This window comes from Amborella trichopoda, chromosome 3 (genome assembly GCF_054954075.1).
Source record: "Amborella trichopoda isolate Santa Cruz 75 chromosome 3, AtrichopodaSantaCruz75HAP2 v2.0, whole genome shotgun sequence".
Classification (NCBI taxonomy): domain Eukaryota; kingdom Viridiplantae; phylum Streptophyta; class Magnoliopsida; order Amborellales; family Amborellaceae; genus Amborella; species Amborella trichopoda.
Window position 1 is genome coordinate 25,272,586 of NC_142338.1, and position 19,394 is coordinate 25,291,979.

The 19,394-nt window shown below is 41.1% G+C and overlaps 1 protein-coding gene across 28 annotated transcripts in view; it reads right to left on the reverse strand.

Annotated features, from left to right (window-relative positions):
- Positions 1-19,394, reverse strand: part of LOC18437299 (uncharacterized) — a 122,302-nt gene that overhangs the window by 18,003 nt on the left and 84,905 nt on the right. The window lies entirely within an intron of this gene.

Consider the following 19,394-nt stretch of genomic DNA (forward strand, 5'->3'; position numbering starts at 1 on the left):
TAAAAAAATGCTAAGAATTTGCACCACAGGGCGCCCGCTTAAGTGCTGGGCGCTAGGCAAGCCGCCTAGGGGCCGCGTAGCGTTTTTTGAAACCTTGTTTTCTGATGCACTCGTTTTATGCCTTAATCGTTCCTCAATCAATCTCTCCCTGAGCTTCACAGTGTGGCTCATAAGTTTGATCCCTTGATAGTTCGCGCAATTTTGTATGTCTCGTTTGTTCATGTAATTAGGTACCAGAGTACTTTTTTTCCATTCATCTGACATTTTCGTTGCTCTCAGTACCTTGTTGACTAGCTTGGTCAGCTAATCAATACCGATCTCTCCCATGCAATTCCAAACCTCTATTGGGATATCATATAGTTGTAAGGCCTTTCCTATCTTCATCATCTCCAAAGCTTCTTTTACTCCTGATATCCTAATCCTACGAATGCATCTATGACCTTCGCCCTCATTTATGTCAATGGTTCATTTTACCGCTGTGTTCCCATTGTGTTCACCATTTAATAAACTAATCGATTATTAATCAGATATACGAGCGAGTAAAGATGAGAATTCATAAAAAAATGTAGAAATGGTTTTTATATGCGAAGTATTCTTAAAATTAGGAATTGTTACCATAGTGTTTAGCTTATCCAAAAAGAGAAAACTTTAAAGAAGAATTTACAAAACATTAGATAAAAATATAAGCAAACCAAAAAACTAGTATTGAATGTTTTGAAATGATAAAAAATACAAAAATCAATTTTTTATTTGAAATGAGTTTTTTATCTATTCCTGGACAAAAGAATTGCGACACACGTGGCAATTATACTGTGCAGGAGTCGCAGAAAATAGGGGTGTCCATCTTGTTGAATGGAGGACAGTATGCCTTCCTCGGGAGGAGGCTGGGCTGGGGGTGAGACATTTGACGGACTTGAATACTACAAGTATGATGAAACTTGCTTGGAGGATTTTAGCAAATCCATCTTCTTTAGTTGCTCGTTTTTTCAAGCACAGATATTTCAGAGTGTGTTCCATTTGGGAGTCTGTAGCTAATAGGGGTTGTTCTCATGCATAAAAGGGCATTCATTTCAGATTATCTCAACTCAGGGACAATGTTCAGTGGTGCATTGGCAATGGGCAGATGGTGGATTTCTTGATGGACCCATGGCTGTCAGTACAGTCGATTTGGGATTCCCTCGAAGGGTACCGACCCTTTCCTTCTCTCTCCTCTCTCTCTCTCCAAGATGCACCTACGAACTCAAGCAAAAAACAAAATTTTATTGAATGAATGAAAGTTGAATTGAAGGCCTTTTTACAATGAAGCTTTGCATGTTATATAAAATTGGGCCTAAACATGGGTGGACGGTCAAAAACTACCTAGGATTGAAGATAATTACAATTTAATTGAATTAAAAGAAATTTTAAAATGGGTGCAAAAGGACTGTTTTGCCCTTGCCTAACAATGTGTGGAATTCTAGAACAGTCCCTGCTGCTGCCCGAGAATTTGTGCGATCTTCCATGACTGATCTGGGGTTGTTTTGATGCCTGTTTGATCGAAAGATGATTATTTTCTTGTAGGGCTCAGCATGGTGATCGATTTGATGCCAACTACAAGCCATGAATCATGTTTTTAAATCATGAACATGAGACTTGAATTTTGGATGAATCTTGAAAACTTCAAATCGATAGTGCGCTCGTTCCTTGATTCTTTTTTCTTCTGTTTCTTCACTGAATCGCACTGAGCATGCCGTCATGATCACGTTGCAACAAACACAGCTCGATTTCGTGTTCGGATGAAGATCTTGTCATCTTGAGCTTTTGGCCGGAATCTTGAAATCTGGTAGCTGGAATTTACTGCAGCTTCGACTCCTCTGTGTGTGAAATACAACACTATTCATCATACATGAGGTTCAGCCCAGAGATAGCCTTAGACCTTACCCACATATTAGAATTGGTTCTGTGCCGATCTCTAATGTGAGTGTCGTGATTTGGCCGTCAGAGTGAGGCGTGCTGCTATTGAATTTTCTACGACTTTCTTCACAGATCAGCAACTTCTCTCTAGTTTATCTCCCTGCTCGGGCATCATCACAGGGCATACCACATATTTAAAAGCTCGTTTTGATGAGACGAACATGCTCACAAAATTTGAGCATGATCCGACTCGGATCGAGTCAGATATGGACCTCGAAAGTCACTGCCCAAACTTGACTCATAGAGGTTTTTGACCATGCTGGATCCAATGGTGGTTCCAAAGCAATTTGATGCACAAAAATATAGTTCTAGTTATGGGGTCCATTTCAGGGTGCTAGAGGAAAACTTTTCCGAAATTGTTTCTTTGTGTTCACTGCCTTAGACATGTCTGATCACGATAAAACTTGGCGAGTGTCATTTTGGAGTGCTGATGGAGATCTTGACCAATTCTGCGGCCATTTTGAGACTGTCAAAATTTCCACTATTTTGTGGGCTTTATTGACCTGTTTCCTCTTTATTCCGCATAGGGACCAAGGTGCTGAAAAATGTGTTCAAACATCCACTCTTTCTACTTCATATACATGAGATGGCCTTTGAGGTTTGACTCAGGGCAAGATTACGCCCTCAAAGCCAATAGAGCAACCCCTCCTTTCTTCAAACAAAATTATGCTTCCAAGGTCGACCTCGAGCTCCCTACTCTTAGGGCACCATACTTTACCAGAATTGATTGACTTTGCTCCCAATCAATCAGGGTTCTGTACCCAATTCCAATTTTGGGAGCGATTTTACTGGAGCTTGTGAATCAAACAGCAGAAAGGCATGAAAGTGTCGCTCATAGGAGAAAAGTCTACGTCTTCAATTTTAGAAGACTTACTTAATAAGAACCCATTTTACCCATTGCAAACTGCAGTGGAACCTGAAATGAGAGGTATTGTTCAGTTCTCAGTTGTTGAAGTTAGAGAAGAGGAACTTGACTCATTTGAATCGCGGCCCCAAGGCTGTCTCGAGCCACAACAAAAGGAGATATGGCCCTAAGGCTATCACGCGCCCATCCGAATTGAGCCATGGCCCCAAGGCTGTCTCGTGACATGTTCTCTTAAACTACGGTCCCAAGGTTGTCAAGAGCTGAGGGTTACTCGATCATCAAGGCAATCCCATATCAAGTCAGGCAAGTCTAACCCCTTATTGCTGAGATTGTCAGATTGGGGCATAAAGAGGACCAAGACTATTTCTATCCCAGAATCACTCAACTCTGAAGAGCGAGCTGACGTGATGGTGGTCTGCCAAGATGCCCATGTTCCTGAAGACCCATTAGCATGTTTCAACAAAACTCTGAACCACATACTAGACAGGCTTAAAGGGCTAGAAAGAATCAGGGTATCTCAGCACCAAGAAGAAAATTCACCTCTTGATCCCCAATTTGAAGAAGAAGAGCGAAGACCTCCACCTCCTCTTATGGCTCAAACTTCAAGGCCCCCAATTCCCCTGATCTTCCCTGATGGTCAACCCACTTAGCTTCCCATGCTATTTTCCCAACGGTTACCCAGGAAGACATTAAGAACATGATCAAGCGACGCATTCAAGGCTTACAAGTCGCAAAGGCCCATGAAAACGCTCACTACAAGAAGCCTTACCCACCCTTCATTGATCATGTTCCCTTTCCACCGGGTTATAAAAAAGGAAGAGTACCCGTCTTTGATGGCACCGTATCACTCCAACACCATGTGGTACACTTTGTGTCAGCATGTCAAGAATCAGCTTCTGATCCCAGACTACTTCTTCGACAGTTTGTGGAAACGCTAGCCTGGCCTGCCTTCAAATGGTATGCACTCTTGCCTCCAAATTCTTTTCATTCCTAGGAAGAGATGGAACATATGTTCTATAAGCGCTTTTATAACGTTGAACGAGAAGTTCAAGCTACAGACCTTCTCACTATGACTCAAGGAGTGAATGAACGAATAAACGAGTACATTTAGAGATGGAGAGATCTTGTAATGTACCAGAGTAACCCTATACCTGAGATTGATGCTATACAAACATGCATTAGAAACATGAAGAAGGAAATCTCCCTTCTTGTCGAAGCTTCTAATCCCACCACCTTCTCAGACATGATTTCAAGGGCAATGAAGATTTAGAGTCTACTTAAGCACCATGGTGGAACTCAAGCTCAGACCTTAAGGGGAGGTCAATGATGTCAAGTGGTCTTGGTTTCCCTCCGACGGGAGAGGTGGAAACGCTCTCTCGAACAACCGCGGAGGTTTGGTGCGTGACGCATGCGCAGGCCCTCGTGCTAGTGGATAGGAGGCCGACAGTGAGAGAGATTTTTGGGACTGAAGCGCTAACACCCTTGCACCGCTTTGGGGGTTCGAGGACATTCCCGGGCGGATGGCCCTCTTAGAGCAATTATGTAGCCCTCTGGCTATTCATCAGTGTGGTTTGGACGGGAGCCCTCTTCAGGCTTAGAACCTCTCTCCTCTCATCCTCTATGTGGATTCGAGCATCCCTCCTCAGGCGAGAGAGAGAGAGAGAGAGAGAGAGAGAGAGAAGAAACGACTCAGCTTAGGAAAGGTGGGGGGAACCCCCGTGACCGAGGTGCCTGCGGGACCGTGCACTCAGAGGTATCCCCTTGCTCTAAAAAATTTCTCTCTCCCTCTTCTCTCCCTCAAGGGTTCACGAAGAAAGACAAACTAACAAACAAAGGGGTAATGGAACTTGAAAAGAGGGGATCGTACTGTCTTTTTACAAATGAGTTAAGGTTGCTTACGTAGAGGATTCACCAAACAGGGGTGAACACTCAAAAGTCAAGCTTAATTACATTTAAACAAATTCAAAACAAATCCAAAAATTAGGCGCAAATGATCAAAATGTCCTTGTGATCTTTTTCCCAAATGACGAGACCATCCTTGCATACAGGTTACTCCACCATGGGAAGACCTTGGAAGCTGGTTATGTAACTTGTGGAAACTGTTCAGTTGTTTTAGCAACATATCTTTGTTCTTCTTTCAATCATGAGCATTTTGCTGCCCTTCAATCGTGTTGTGGTGGCCGTTTCCTTGGGATGAAAGTCCGATCATTTTTACGAACTTCGTTTGCCAATGCATCTTCGAGCTGTGTCGTTTTGGCTCCTGGCTCTGCTTGCAAGTCAAAGAGGAGGCAGCTACAGTCGTTTTGCACTAAGTTTGGGCTGATTTGGTGTCGATTATACATTTTCCCAATTTTGAAGGTTGCCAGGGAAAGGAATTTTGGCAACCGACTGGATTTGCTTCTTCGGTGACCCAAGGACTTGCATTCATCAAACCATCGATTGAATGCAAGAGTTGTACCATAATGTAGCTCTTTGTGAGGGGATTCTGCTGAACTCCTCGCGTTAATCCATGTCTTGGATGTTGAGCTATGCTTCCCTGAATTCGAAGCTTGTTGAACCGTGTTTTTTCCTTGGTTTCTCCGGCCACCTTCCGTCTCAGAGCAATAGGGGTTCTCGATCGTGCCACAATGTGCCCCATGGGTCAAAATGACACGGCTGACGTGATCTAGAACATGTCAACATTTGAGCTCTATCTGGTTTCGGAGGAAGGCATTGTGGGCTGGCAAGGTTATTGCTGGAAAACATCATAACAGTCCCCATTTTCAGGACTGGTTTGGTGAAGCTGCACCGCGCTATGGTAAAACCCATAAGTTGCGAGGCTGCATGAGAGTGGACCCCTCTAGAGAGGTTCAGTTGAGCCCAAATTTGGTCATCAGGGGTTTTTTGATGTTTTGAGTACAATGGCGGTGGTCTTGTCCCTTGTTGAAGCCACTAGCATAGGGCTTCAGTGAAGCGTCCTTCTTTGGTGTGAGGGAACCAAACCCAAGTGTCACACCCCAAGAATTTACAATACTGTTATTCCTGAGATGTGACAGGCCATATATATACATCTATTGATAGGACAAATTTACAGTGGCGAGGTCTTACAAAGTAAATAAAGAAAGCTAGCACAACAACAGTATCTTCCAAGGTTGATCTTGCCTAGCACTCAAAATGAATCCGCAGTTATCCTGAAAAATGTTTACCATAGTTTGATGAGTTTGGCTACTCAGTAAGTGATCATCATAATCCCAAAAATAATCATGTTTGAAAGATATCAATATTTTCCAAAATGAGATCTATTAATAGAAATGCATCAACAGTTTCACTTTCAATAAATGCATAATTAAGTATAATCCGAGTAATTGAAATGCTTATAACACTTTTAACGGCAGTACATAATTCAAAGGATTTCACAAAATACCCTACTGGTGTCCCAAGTAGGTCACCTATATACCCCATCAGCGTCCTGATGGGTCCACTTAATCCCTATCGGCTCCCAGATAGGTCCACTTAATCCCTGCATGTCCACTTATACCTCACCGGCGTGCCGGATGAGTCCACTTAATTCCTACCGGCGTCCCAAATAGGTCCACTTATACCTCACCGGCGAACCGGATGAGTCCACTTGCATACTTAAATTATTTCTAAATCTCTTTAAACATTCGAAAGCAGCAATATCATGTACTCAACATATCACTGAAATCATTAATATGAATTTCACTTAAACCATTAATAACAGTCATTCTATAACATTTCAAAAATAACCAATCAAATATTTTGGGCTCAAATTTAGAAAGGTAGCAATTTGTAAAGGCATTCTAGCATAATTGCCAATTTAATATGTATATAAAAACTCTTATAAAAATTCAAGAATACGGAATTATCACAATTTATGGGATATCAATCGACAAATAAACATTTCACCACAATACTATAATCAATTGCAAAAATGTCAATTTTTTTAAATAATAAGGCAGTCATTTGCACATGAATTTTACAATGTCTAAATATTCAAAACAGTAGAAAGAAATATCACAATTTTACTACAAGCAAAAATATCACATTTATTTCTAACAATAAACAAGAAAAATAAATAAATTTATTTTTCTAATTTACAGCATTCAAAATTTCTAACATAGATAAAATATCACAATTTTTATCAAAAAGATTATTTTTCAAAATAATGAGGTCACGTGCGCATAAAATTTATCGTGCCTAAAATTCATGATAATAAGCAGAAATAATTATTTCACTTTATTTTTAAAAAGAATGGATTATTTTTCGAGACAATGAGGTCACTTACACACAAAACTGATAAAATAAAGATCCTAGACGGAAATATCACTATTTATTAAAAATAGACTATTTTTCAGAAAGACGATATCACTTACTCACAAATATTTGAGAGGGAGCTTCCGATAAAAATTCGGTTCGAGAGAGGAGTTCACTGTGTTTCGACCAAAGAGAGGGAGAGATCTCAAAATTTTCTAGGGTGGGAGTGCTCACCTCCCCTATTTAAATTCTTATAACGTATTATTATATTGTTTTATTACGTTCTACCTCATACCTGAGGTGTCGCGTTAAGCGTCTGCTTTTAACATACGAAAACTACGTCCGCTAAAGGACGTTGCCAACTGCAAGCAGCAACTGCAAAGGCTGCAAACAAAAGCAGCAGCAAAAGTTTTAAACCAAGTAAAAGTTTTTTAAAATAGTGATGGTCCCCAAGGACCATCATACTCAAACAGACCATCACCTATTTAAAAGCAACTTTTCTCCTTTTTTTTTCTTTTTTTTTTTTTTTGAAATTTTAGGATTGTTACATTCTTCCCCCCTTAAAGAAATTTAGTCCTCTAAATTTGTGTACCTGATTACTGAAAAAGATAGGGGTATTTTTCTCAGATTTCATCTTCTCGTTCCCAAGTCGACTCTTCTCTTGAATGGTACTGCCATAATACACGGACCAAAGGAATCTCCTTGTTACGCAACACTTGCACCCTTCTATCCAGTATCAAAATTGGCTGCTCAATGAAGGATAGGTCCTTCCTGATCGGTAAAGGTTCATATTTTATGATATGGGACAGGTCGGGCTGTTATTTTTGTAGTGAAGATACATGAAAGACATTATGGATATGTGCCAATTCGGGTGGTAAGGCAAGTCTATAAGCGACACCTCCGATTCTTTCCAGGATTTCAAATGGTCCAATGTAACGTGGGCTCAACTTTCCTTTTTTGCCGAATCTCATAATGCCCTTTATTGGTGAGATTTTTAGGAAAACTCGATCACTTTCCTCAAATTCAAGATCTCTCCTTCGGTTATCGGCATAACTCTTTTGCCGACACGGAGCTGTCTTGAGCCTTTCACGAATTAATGTTATTTTATCTGTGGTAATCTGGACAATTTCGGGCCCCAAAAGCTTTCTTTCACCAACCTCGTCCCAACATATAGGTGACCTGCATTTCCTTCCATACAGGGCTTCATATGGTACCATCTGAATACTGGCTTGGAAGCTATTATTACAAGCAAACTCAATCAGGGGTAAATGGTCATCCCAGCTTCCTGTAAGGTCAATAACACAGGCCCTCAGCATATCTTCCAAGGTTTGGATGGTCCTCTCCGATTATCCATCAGTTTGGGGGTGAAAGGCAGTACTAAAGGTGAGTGTCGTCCCCATGACTGACTGTAGTCTAGCCCAAAATTTAGAAGTAAACCGAGTATCCCTGTCCGATACAATACTGACAGGAACTCCATGCAACCGCACTATTTCCTTAATGTACAGCTGAGCCAGTCGATCCAAAGTGTACGTCGTGCGAATCGGTAGAAAGTGGGCAGCTTTGGTTAACCGGTCCACAATGACCAAAATGCTATCATGTCCTGAATTTGTTCTAGGCAAACCAAAGACAAAATCCATAGAGATGTGCTCCCATTTTCATTCTGGCACCGGTAAAGGGTGCAACAACCCAGAGGGCCTTTGATGTTCAGCTTTTACTTGCTGGCATGTTAAGCATTTAGACACAAATAGTGCTACCTATTTTTTCATATTATTCCACCAAGAGGTTTTCTTCAGGTCTTGATACATTTTAATACTTCCGGGATGTATTGTATAACGAGAATGATGTGCTTCTTCTAAGATAGCTTTCTTTACACTCTCATCATTCCAGACACAAACCCGACCTTCGAATCTTAGCAAATCCTCACTACATATAGAGAATTTATCTCTCTTTCCTTGCTTCACCTTTTCTATAATTGTTATAAGCTGAGGGTCTTTCTTTTGTGCCAATCGAATCTGTTGGATTAATTGGGGTTCCGCCTTAATATTAGCAAACATACTTACCACACCATTAATGGACGGAGTTGGATGCCAATCCACTATTTCTTCTAACAATCGCATTTCTTGGATCATAAGATGAGCTAAGACTCCCGTAGATTTTCTACTTAGAGCGTCGGCCACAACGTTAGCTTTTCCTGAATGATAATGGATTGTACAATCATAATCTTTTAAAAAATCCATCCATCTTATCTGCCGCATATTTAAATCCTTTTGAGAGAAAAGGTATTTCAAACTCTTATGATCCGTGTATATTACGAATTGCTCACCATATAGATAATGCCTCCATATTTTCAAAGCGAATACTATTGCGGCTAGCTCCAAATCATGAATTGGATATTTTTTCTCATATTCTTTCAACTGTCTGGATACATATGCCACTACTTTCCCATATTGCATTAATACACAGCCCAAACCTTTATGTGAAGCATCACTATAAATCACAAATCCCCCACTCCCCTCAGGAATAGTTAAAATAGGTGCTGAAGTTAACCGAACTTTTAGTTCTTGAAAACTCTCCTCACATTCACTTGTCCATTCAAATTTGACATTTTTCTGTGTCAATCGAGTCAATGGGGTTGCGATTCGAGAAAATCCTTCTACAAATTTTCTGTAATATCCTGCCAATCCTAAAAAGCTTCGAACTTCAGTCACATTGCTTGGTTGTTTCCAATTAACAACGGCTTCAACCTTTGAAGGATCAACTGATAGACCTTCTTTTGATATGACATGTCCTAAAATTGTCACTTGTTCAAGCCAAAATTCACATTTACTAAGTTTGGCATACAATTTCTTTTCTCTTAATATTTGCAATACTATTCTTACATGCTGCTCATGTTCCTTCTGATTCTTGGAATAAATTACAATATCATCGATGAATACCACAATAAATTTATCCAAAAAGGGCTTAAAGATCTGATTCATCAAATCCATAAATGCAACTGGTGCATTGGTGAATTCAAAAGGCATGATTAAAAATTCATAATGGCCATACCTTGTTCTGAAAGCTGTCTTGAATACATCTTCACTTTTAATCTTAAGCTGATGGTATCCAGATCTAAGATCAATTTTTGAAAACACTTGTGATCCTTGTAATTGATTAAATAAATCATCAATTCTAGGTAATGGATACTTATTTTTCACTGTCACTTGGTTCAACTGTCTATAATCAATACACAATCTCATAGTCCCATCTCTCTTTTTGACAAACAGTACTGGAGCACCCCAAGGTGACACACTGGGCCTGATAAAACCTTTATCAAATAATTCTTCCAATTGTTGTTTCAGTTCTTTATGTTCTGCAGGAGCCATTCTGTAAGGTGCCTTAGAAATTGGTACTACCCCTGGCAATAATTCAATGGAGAATTCAATTTCCCTGTCAGGCGGTAATCCTGGCAATTCTTCAAGAAAAACGTCGGGAAATTCTCGGATAACCGGAGTGGTATCTAAATTTATTTCTTCCTTCCTATCTTCTTTGATATAGGCAAGAAAGCCTTGACACCCTTTTCGAAGGAGGCGATTAGCTCGAATACAAGAGATTAAATATGATGGGGAGTCTTCTTTGACACCATTGAAGTAAAATACTGGTTGATTCGGAATACTAAAGGTAACAATTTTCTTATAACAATCAATACTTACATGGTATGCAGAAAGCCAATCCATGCCTAAGATTACATCAAAATCTTGAATTTCCAAGAGTATTAAATCAACCAACAGTTCCTTTTCTTCTATCTTTATTACACATGATTTGTACATTATATTGGTGTTAATCGAATCTCCCATCGGTGTGGCTACCTCTAGAATGTATTCTAACTGTTCTGGTTCTACCTTTAAGTGGCATGCAGAGTGTTGTGACACAAATGAATGAGTAGATCCAGGATCAATCAAAGCATGAGCTACTTTTTGGAAAATAGTAAGAGTACCTTGAATCACTGATTTTGAGGCCTGAGCGTCTTGCTCGGTAATCGCAAATACTCTTCCCTTCATCTGAGGCTTTGGAGCTATCTCTCCCAGCTTTGGAAGCTGTTGTGTCTGTAAGCTAAGACATTGTTTAATCTGGTGTCCCAATTTTCCACATTTAAAACAGGCTCCGGTATTCCAATAACAAGGGCTTGATCCATGATTTTTCCCACATTTTCTACATGGTTCTATTGGGTTTTGAAATGGCGAGGGCCTTGGCTTCTTGTTTGGCCTTTCAAACTCTTGTCGATTAGATGATGTAGGTCTAACATGACTGTTCTGATTTTTCATCTTTTGGTAATCTTCAAAATCTTTTTCGACAATTTGGGCACGATCCACTATTTCAGCATAAGTTCTTAATTTCAAGACTGATATTCTGCTTCTAATAGCTGGTTTAGAAGCTCACCTCCCCTATTTAAATTTTTATAACGTATTATTATATTATTTTATTACGTTCTACCTCATACCTGAGGTGTCGCGTTAGGCGTCTGCTTTTAACATACGAAAACCACGTCTGCTAAAAGACGTTGCCAGCTGCAAGCAGCAACTGCAAAGGCTGCAAACAAAAGCAGCAGCAAAAGTTTTAAACCAAGTAAAAGTTTTTGAAAATAGTGATGGTCCCCAAGGACCATCATACTCAAACAGACCATCACCTATTTAAAAGCATCTTTTCTCCTTTTTTTCTTTTTTTTTTTTTTGAAATTTTAGGATTGTTACACCAGGTCACCAGGCTGGAGGCTTTATTTTTGGTACAATCTTGGTTGCAGGTGTTTCGTGACCTCGCGAGACAAGACTGTCGCCGACTCTCCTTATTCTCATGGGCTCATGGAAGTATGTAAAAAATCACTTACAATAACTTGCTCCTCCAGACGTTCCGCGTCAAGAGAAGCGAGAAGTGCAACATTCAGAAAAATTTAACATCGTAGCTCTTCTGACGAATCCTCGTCAAGACGTGTTTATTGTCTCTCGATCAATATTTGTTTCTTGATCACTGGCACGGAGCAATCCTTGAGGGGTAGACCTTGTTGAGCTTTTCCCTTCACCGGGGGCGACCAAAGTGGTTTCTAGTGGTCTGGTGCCTTGGTGAGGGGCTTTCTCCGGGTCCCGTCAAAATCTATTTTTTTTTAGGAGATCACATTGATATTCTACCATCAGCAGGCTTACAACTTCAACACGATCTCCTAGTTTCCAGCCAGTGGGGGCCCTTCTTGTGAGCTTTATCCCATTCTCGCTGGGGAGATCTTGATGTTTCGGTTGTCAGGGGCCCTTCTTGTGAGCTTTATCCCTATCCGAGCAAAAACATTAAGAGCAAACAAGGTACCTCTTGGCTTACATCCTACAGGTCCAATTGGGGGTCTCTCGAATTACCCAAACATGAAAGGAGGATGGCCTTCGAGGCAATCCCATTTTAGGGGACTTCACCCTGGATGCTTGAAGATTGATGGAAGAGAAGATGAGGAGAGGATTTTTTTTTGTTGTGGTGGCACTTAGGCTCGTTATAAAAGGGTGATACAGAGGCAATAAGGCTCTGGTGTCGAAAATAAGGAGGGAACACTAAGGCCTGGGATAAAAGGGTGGCACCAGAGCACTAAGGCTCCGGCTTTGAAAATAAGGAGGTGGCACTACGGCCAGGGATAAAAGGGTGGCACTAGAGCACTAAGGCTCCGGTGCTAAAAATAAGAAGGCGGCACTAAGTCCCGAGATAAAAGGGTGACAGGATAATGGACATATGGATTTGGGGACTCTTCGAGGGTGAAAGGTTTCTGATTTTATTGATGGTAAACCCTAGTTGTGGGCATTGCCTTCATCTTCCTCCACTTTATTGAACAACATATGGAAAGATGTGGAACGTCATATCCTTCCATTGCAGCATAAGAAGGATTAATTAGTATGGATTCATTCTGCTAGTGGAACCTTTTCAATCAAAGAAGCATGGAACTTTATTCGTTATAAAAGCTCACCTTAGCCTGTATTTTGTGCTTGTTGGTCGGGCAACTGTCATCGACAGGCCAAGGGATTCTCCTGGCTAGCTATGCACAATCAAATACCGACTACATCCATATTTCAGAAACAGGGTATTCATATGGCTATTATCTATCCTTTTTACAATGAGGAAACCCTATGTCATCTCCTGTTTCATTGCAATTTCTCGCAGGGTGTTTGGCGGTCTTTAGCTTGGCGGTGTGGCAAGAGGTTTGTGCTTGGAACTTCGGGCCAGGATACTCTTCATAGTTGGCTAGCCTTCAGATTCAAATCAGAGGGGTTTCTTAACATCTGGGCGACTATCTTCTTCACGACAATCTGGTTTCCATAGGAGGAGCAAGACAGAAGAATCTTTCGAACTAATGTTTCAAGAAGAGAGTAGGTTGTCATTTGGATTGCTTCACTTGTAAAGACCATTGCAGAAGTTAAAAAATGGGCGTTTAATCTATCAAAAAAGGCGATTATTGGCAATCTGCAAATTAAGTGGTGCCAGCTGAAGCCAAAATGCATGATCCCATTGACATCATCACTTTCGGAAGCTCATTGTTATAAGCTGAATATTGATGGTGTGGCCTTGCACAACCCTGGTTTGGCAGGTGGTAGTGGCGTCAAAAGAAACTGCAATGGTGGATTTGTGGCAGTGTTTGCTAAACACTTTGGTTTTGTGTCCAATAATTTTGAAGAATTTCGGGCTCTAGAAGAAGGCATTCTTTTTGCTATTCAAAAGGGCTGCTTCCCGATACAAATAGAGAGTGACTCATCTCTACTAGTAGATGCCATTAAAACTAAACGTCGTGCCCCTTGGAGATTACAGACGATAGTTAACAATTGTCATGCAAGGTTATTGCCTCAGGTGGTCTATTGGTTATGATTTTCACGAAGCGAATATGGGTAGTTGATGCCCTCGCTAAGAGAGGATTGGTTTGTATAGGAGCCACTATTTGGCGTAGTCGTCCTCTTGACTTTCTCTCTCTTCTTTTACTACATGATTTGACACAACTACCGTATTATAGGGTTGCATAATAACGAGTTATCCCCTTTTTATTAATGAAAAATCAGGTAGGGGGCCTTCTCCCCCACTGACTTACCCAAAAAATATTACACTGCATATCACTACAATGCCGAGGTGAAAAGAATGAGAGAAGACGTGAGTACACATCCCATACTGGCCGATCCGTAACTCATACGGGCAATAGACATAGTAACTCGTTGAAGACGTGAGTACACATCGTTGAGAGAAGAAAGTTCATTATTAGAGAAGATTTAGTTACACTGTACATCTGACCATTACCAATATTCCACTGTACATTGTCTTTCAAGAGAAATAAGCCAAGTAAAATCCCCTTCCATGCATGAGAACATCTTCTTCTTTTAGCTTCCCATATAGAGAAATTTCTAAAATATCGATGTTTGAAGAGACGTGCCAACAACGAGGATGGATTTTCCAAAATCCTTCATGCTAACTTCATCATTCCTACGATATTGAAATCCGCCATTTCCATTACCCAGAGACCTCCTTCAGCTAAAGTGAGACACTATTTTCCATTTTATAAGATGAACGCCTTTTTTCTCTGCTTCACCGACCCATAAGAAGTTCTCTGTAGTCTCTCCATCATAGTACATGTTTTCTTTGGAAGAATGAAAGATAACCAGAAGACCGCTAATGCTCTTAAGCAACTGAAGTCGACCTGCATATGAGACACATAAGGCTGTCATGACCCAATCTTACCAAACACCTTACCCACCAGACTATGACAATAATTGTGCCTCAAATGTCCACGAAATAATGGTAGGCCCAAATAGCGGACTGGGAGGACTTCTTCAATAAACTTTAACTCCCTCAGAATTGTCCCACGTCCTCCCCGTGGAGCACCAAAGAAAAACAACCTTGCTTTTAGATGAATTCAATATCTGACCAGTACTCCTTTCAAACTTAGAAATAAGTTCATGCACAGCAGTGGCAAAAGAAATGGATGCCTCACAGAAAATAAGCACCTCATCAGCACAAAAAAGATGAGCGACCCCATAGTCACACCCTGAAGAAAACGCCTTGGGAACCATGCCTTGCAACATAGCACAATCAAGCTGCCTACTAATGAAATCCACGACCAGCAAAAATAGATAAGGAGATAGAAGATCCCCTTGCCTCAAACCTCTCTTCCCTTTAAAATATCCCATGGGTGAGCCATTCCTCAAAACGGAGAAAGAGGTGGAAATACACAAACGAACCCAAGAAACAAATAACTCAGGAAACCCAAAGCATGTACCTTACCCACAATAAAATCTTAGAAAACCCTGTCATAGGCACTGCTCCAATAGATTTGCAGACACGTTTTAGGCCGAGCTGATTCATAGGCAAAGCGACATAAGTTCATTTGCCATAAGAATATTATCTGTAATGAGCCTACCTTTAAAAAATGCAGCCTGCCGAGGGTCGATAAAATCATCAAGAACAATTGGTAGCCGATTAGAAATTATTTTGCTGATGATTTTATACAAGACATTACACAACGCTATAGGTTGAAAGTCTTTAATCACCCTAGGTGCATCCACTTTAGGAATCAAACATATAAAAGTGGAATTGATTTGCTTGAGAAGCTTACCTTTAGTGAAGAAATCTTTAAGAATGACTTCCCATCCAAACTTGTAGAATTCCACTGAAAACCCATCAGGACCTGGGGTACTTTCATTTTTCGTATCCCAAATGCATTCTTTGATCTCCTCCATATTTACTGTGTCCACTAATTTGTCTTGAAGAATTGAGATGAAATGGCGGCAAGAACTGATCAACCATGTATAGGTCAATAGTACTCTCCTAAGCCAATAGGTCTTTGAAATAGCCAATCATTTGATTTTCAATGTCAGCCTCAGCAGACAAAATTCCCATGCTGATCTTTCAAAGAGGTAATTCTATCTTTCCTCCTCGTCGCCACAGCCAATAGATGAAAATATTTGGTATTGGAGTCCCCCTCTTTTAACCAATTTTGACGTGATTTTTGCCTCCAAAATCTTTCTTCATGGCCCAAAAGAATTTGGAATTTCTAAGTACACTCTTTTTCCTCAGACATGAATGTCTCATTGGAGGTATCCATGTGTAAGCTATCATACAAAGATGATAGTTGATGTTGAACTATTGCAATGGATTCCCCAACATAGCCAAACACATCCTTGTTCCATAACCGAAGGTCAGCCCTAAGCCTCTTAAGTTTAGCAACAAAGCGTTACATGGGTGTCCCCCAACTTGGCCTTGTCAGGAATTAAAGATAACATCCAAAAAACCATGATGCTGCTCCCACTTAGAGAAATACTTAAAAGGTTTGGGATCAGAAATAGAGACTAATAAGGGACAATGATCTGAGGTTTAGGGAGTAACTGGATTTTGGATTCAGGGAAGGCCCAAACCCAATCAGTAGTTGCTAATACCCGATCCAACCTTCTTCTAATGCATCTTCTGCTCAACTGGTTATTAGACCACGAGAACTACCTTCTGACTACACCAAGATCAGCAAGAGGACAATCCGACATTACTTGAGTAAAATCGCCTGAATCTGGTGGTAAAGAATTGGTGCCCCCCACTTTTTCCGAGGAATCCAATAGAGTATTAAAATCTCCTATTACCAGCCAGGGAAGAATAATAGTTGCTCCTAAAGCCCTCATATGGTGCCAAAGCATGGCCCTTTTGGACACATAACTAGATGCATAAACTCCTGAAACAACTGAGATGTTTCTATTACAAATACGAGTAGCGTCCACAAATATCATCTGATCATTTACATCAATCATTTTGATTGAGTAAATTAAAGGATTCCACAGGACTCCATGCATTTGACAGAGGATAGTGCATGTTTAAGTCTTTCCACATACCTCGAAGAGTATTGTAATTGCAAGTAAGGCTCTTGTCACCTTGTTATAAAATGAACATGCTCTCATAGAGTTGATAAATTCGAGAAATAATTTCATCAAAAGAGTAAATCTCATGTACTGCCTCCCGCACTTCGTTGGCAGTATCAAAAAACATAACATTAGCCCTCACATGGAGTTCCATACTATTCCATAACAAGGTCACCAGTTGATAGTTTTCCTTAAGCCACTCATTGTTGGCGTGTATTTTTGACTCACCTTCTCTCCCCATGCGCGTAAAAGAGGAGGCAGTTGCAATCATAGCCCATGGGTACCAAATATGCTAGGGACTACGTGAGCCTACGCGGAATAAGCCCAATATTGAAAAGCCATCGCAAGGGTATCATATCGGCCCCAAAAGGTGTATGAGAGTGGCCTTTTAATGACCCGAAGTCCTTCCCCAAGTTTCACCTCGAGCAAGCGAAGACACGAAGAGACATGAAAAAGATACAGTTTGGAGTACTGCGCTCTATACATGTACAAGCTACACCTTAGCCAAAACTCGCGGATTCCCTGGCCTACGCCAATACATGTCAAGTTTGCCAAATACACGCAAGCTTCATGCATTAGGCCCCAGAACCTCTTCACCCCATGGTAGCATCGTGGCCCTTCGCACAATGGGGCATGGACATAGTGGGACCCATTGACTCGCCTTCTGCCTCAGGCCATGTCTTCATGCTCGCTGCCACTGACTACTCCATGTGGGTCGAAGTTAAGCAGGTTGCTGGAATTACAATAGTTCCCAGTTTCGCAGCCACCACATAGACCACCTAGTCGACCAGTTTGACTTCAAATGGAAGTACTCAACCATGTACCATCCCCGAGCCAATGGCCTAGCTGAGGCCTTTAACATGTTCCTCTGTGATGCTTTGCGAAAGTCTGTCTCCTTGACGAAAAGGAATGGGCATGAAAAGCTCCTGGAAGCCTTATGGGCTTACCATACCACCACACACAATCCTATTGAGTCGACTCCCTTCTCCTTGGTCTATAGAAGCGAAGCAGTCCTACCACTAGAGATCCAACTCCCCTCGCTTCGAGTGGCCATTCACCACAGGACGACTGATGATGAATGAACAAAGCTCCAATACTAAGAATTGGATGCACATGACAAGAAGAGGCTTGTAGCCCAACAAAGCCTCGAGGTCTATCGAGCCTTTGACAAAGCAGTGCGAGTTCGCTCATTTACCAAAGGTGAACTAGTCCTAGTAGTCAAATGACCCATCGTGACTCATGGTCCCCACAAGGGGAAATTCGAACCAAAATGGGAAGGGCCATTTGTGCTCAAGAAAGCCTTCCCCAATGGAGCTTACATTCTAGCTCGTGCTAATGGAGAGGAAGCTATGTCCCCAATTAATGGGTAACATCTAAAGACGTACTACTCATAACCATTGGTCCGAGCTACAAGACCTTAAACAACATAGCATTGGTTCAAGTTGCAAGACCATAAACTCCGTACCGTGGGTCCGAGCTGCAAGACCTTAAATTGCGTAGCACTGGTGACCTTAAATTGCGTACCATCGGTTCGAGCTGCAAGACCCTAAACTGTGTAGTATTCGGTCCAAGCTATACGACCTTAAATTGTGTAGCACGTCCCTGTAGCATGATGTTAAACTGTGTGACATATAGGTCCTAGTTGCAAGACCGTAAACTGCACTACCCTACGGTCCCTAGTTGCATGGCCATACACTGCACTTCTCTATGGTCCCTACCACATGACCCTAAATAGGACTGAGAATTTACCCAATCCAGATCCAAAACCCGGATTTCGGATCCTATTGGGATCTGGGTATTGATCCAAGATTTGGATCTGAAATTCGGATCCATATCTTAAAGTCAGATCCAAATTAAAATCCGGATCAGATTCGGAGGTGGATCCGATCCGGATCCGACCTGGTTTTTAAAAGTAATATAATTTATATATTACCTATATTTATTAATTTACATCACAATATATATATCAAACTTTTATAATTATTAAAACCTTCCCCACCGTTATATTTGAGAACCCTTAATCTCCTCCCTTATCTCTCTCTCACTATCAAAATAAAAAGTTAGGGTTTCTCTAAGACTTAAACTCATCTCTCTCATCTCTCTAGAAATTGCTATGTTCCTCTCTTTAAAACTGGCCTCTCTCTCTTGACGTTGTTCTCTCCAGGAATGGTCTCTCTCTAATGGGGTGGGCTTGAAAGGTTAAAAATCTAAAGGGGCAAAAGCTGCAGCGGTCCCTGCTTTTGCAAAAAAGGCTTAGAAGCCATGAGACATGCTGGCGGTGGGTCTGGATCTGCAGATGTAGATATGGTGGAAATGGGTGAAGAGATAGAGAGCGAAACAAATGCAGAGAGAGAAAGGAAAAGTTTGGTATCTGCAGGAGCTTTCCTTCTCCCTTTCTCACCCTTTTAAACCGCAGGAGCTTTCCTTCCCCATTT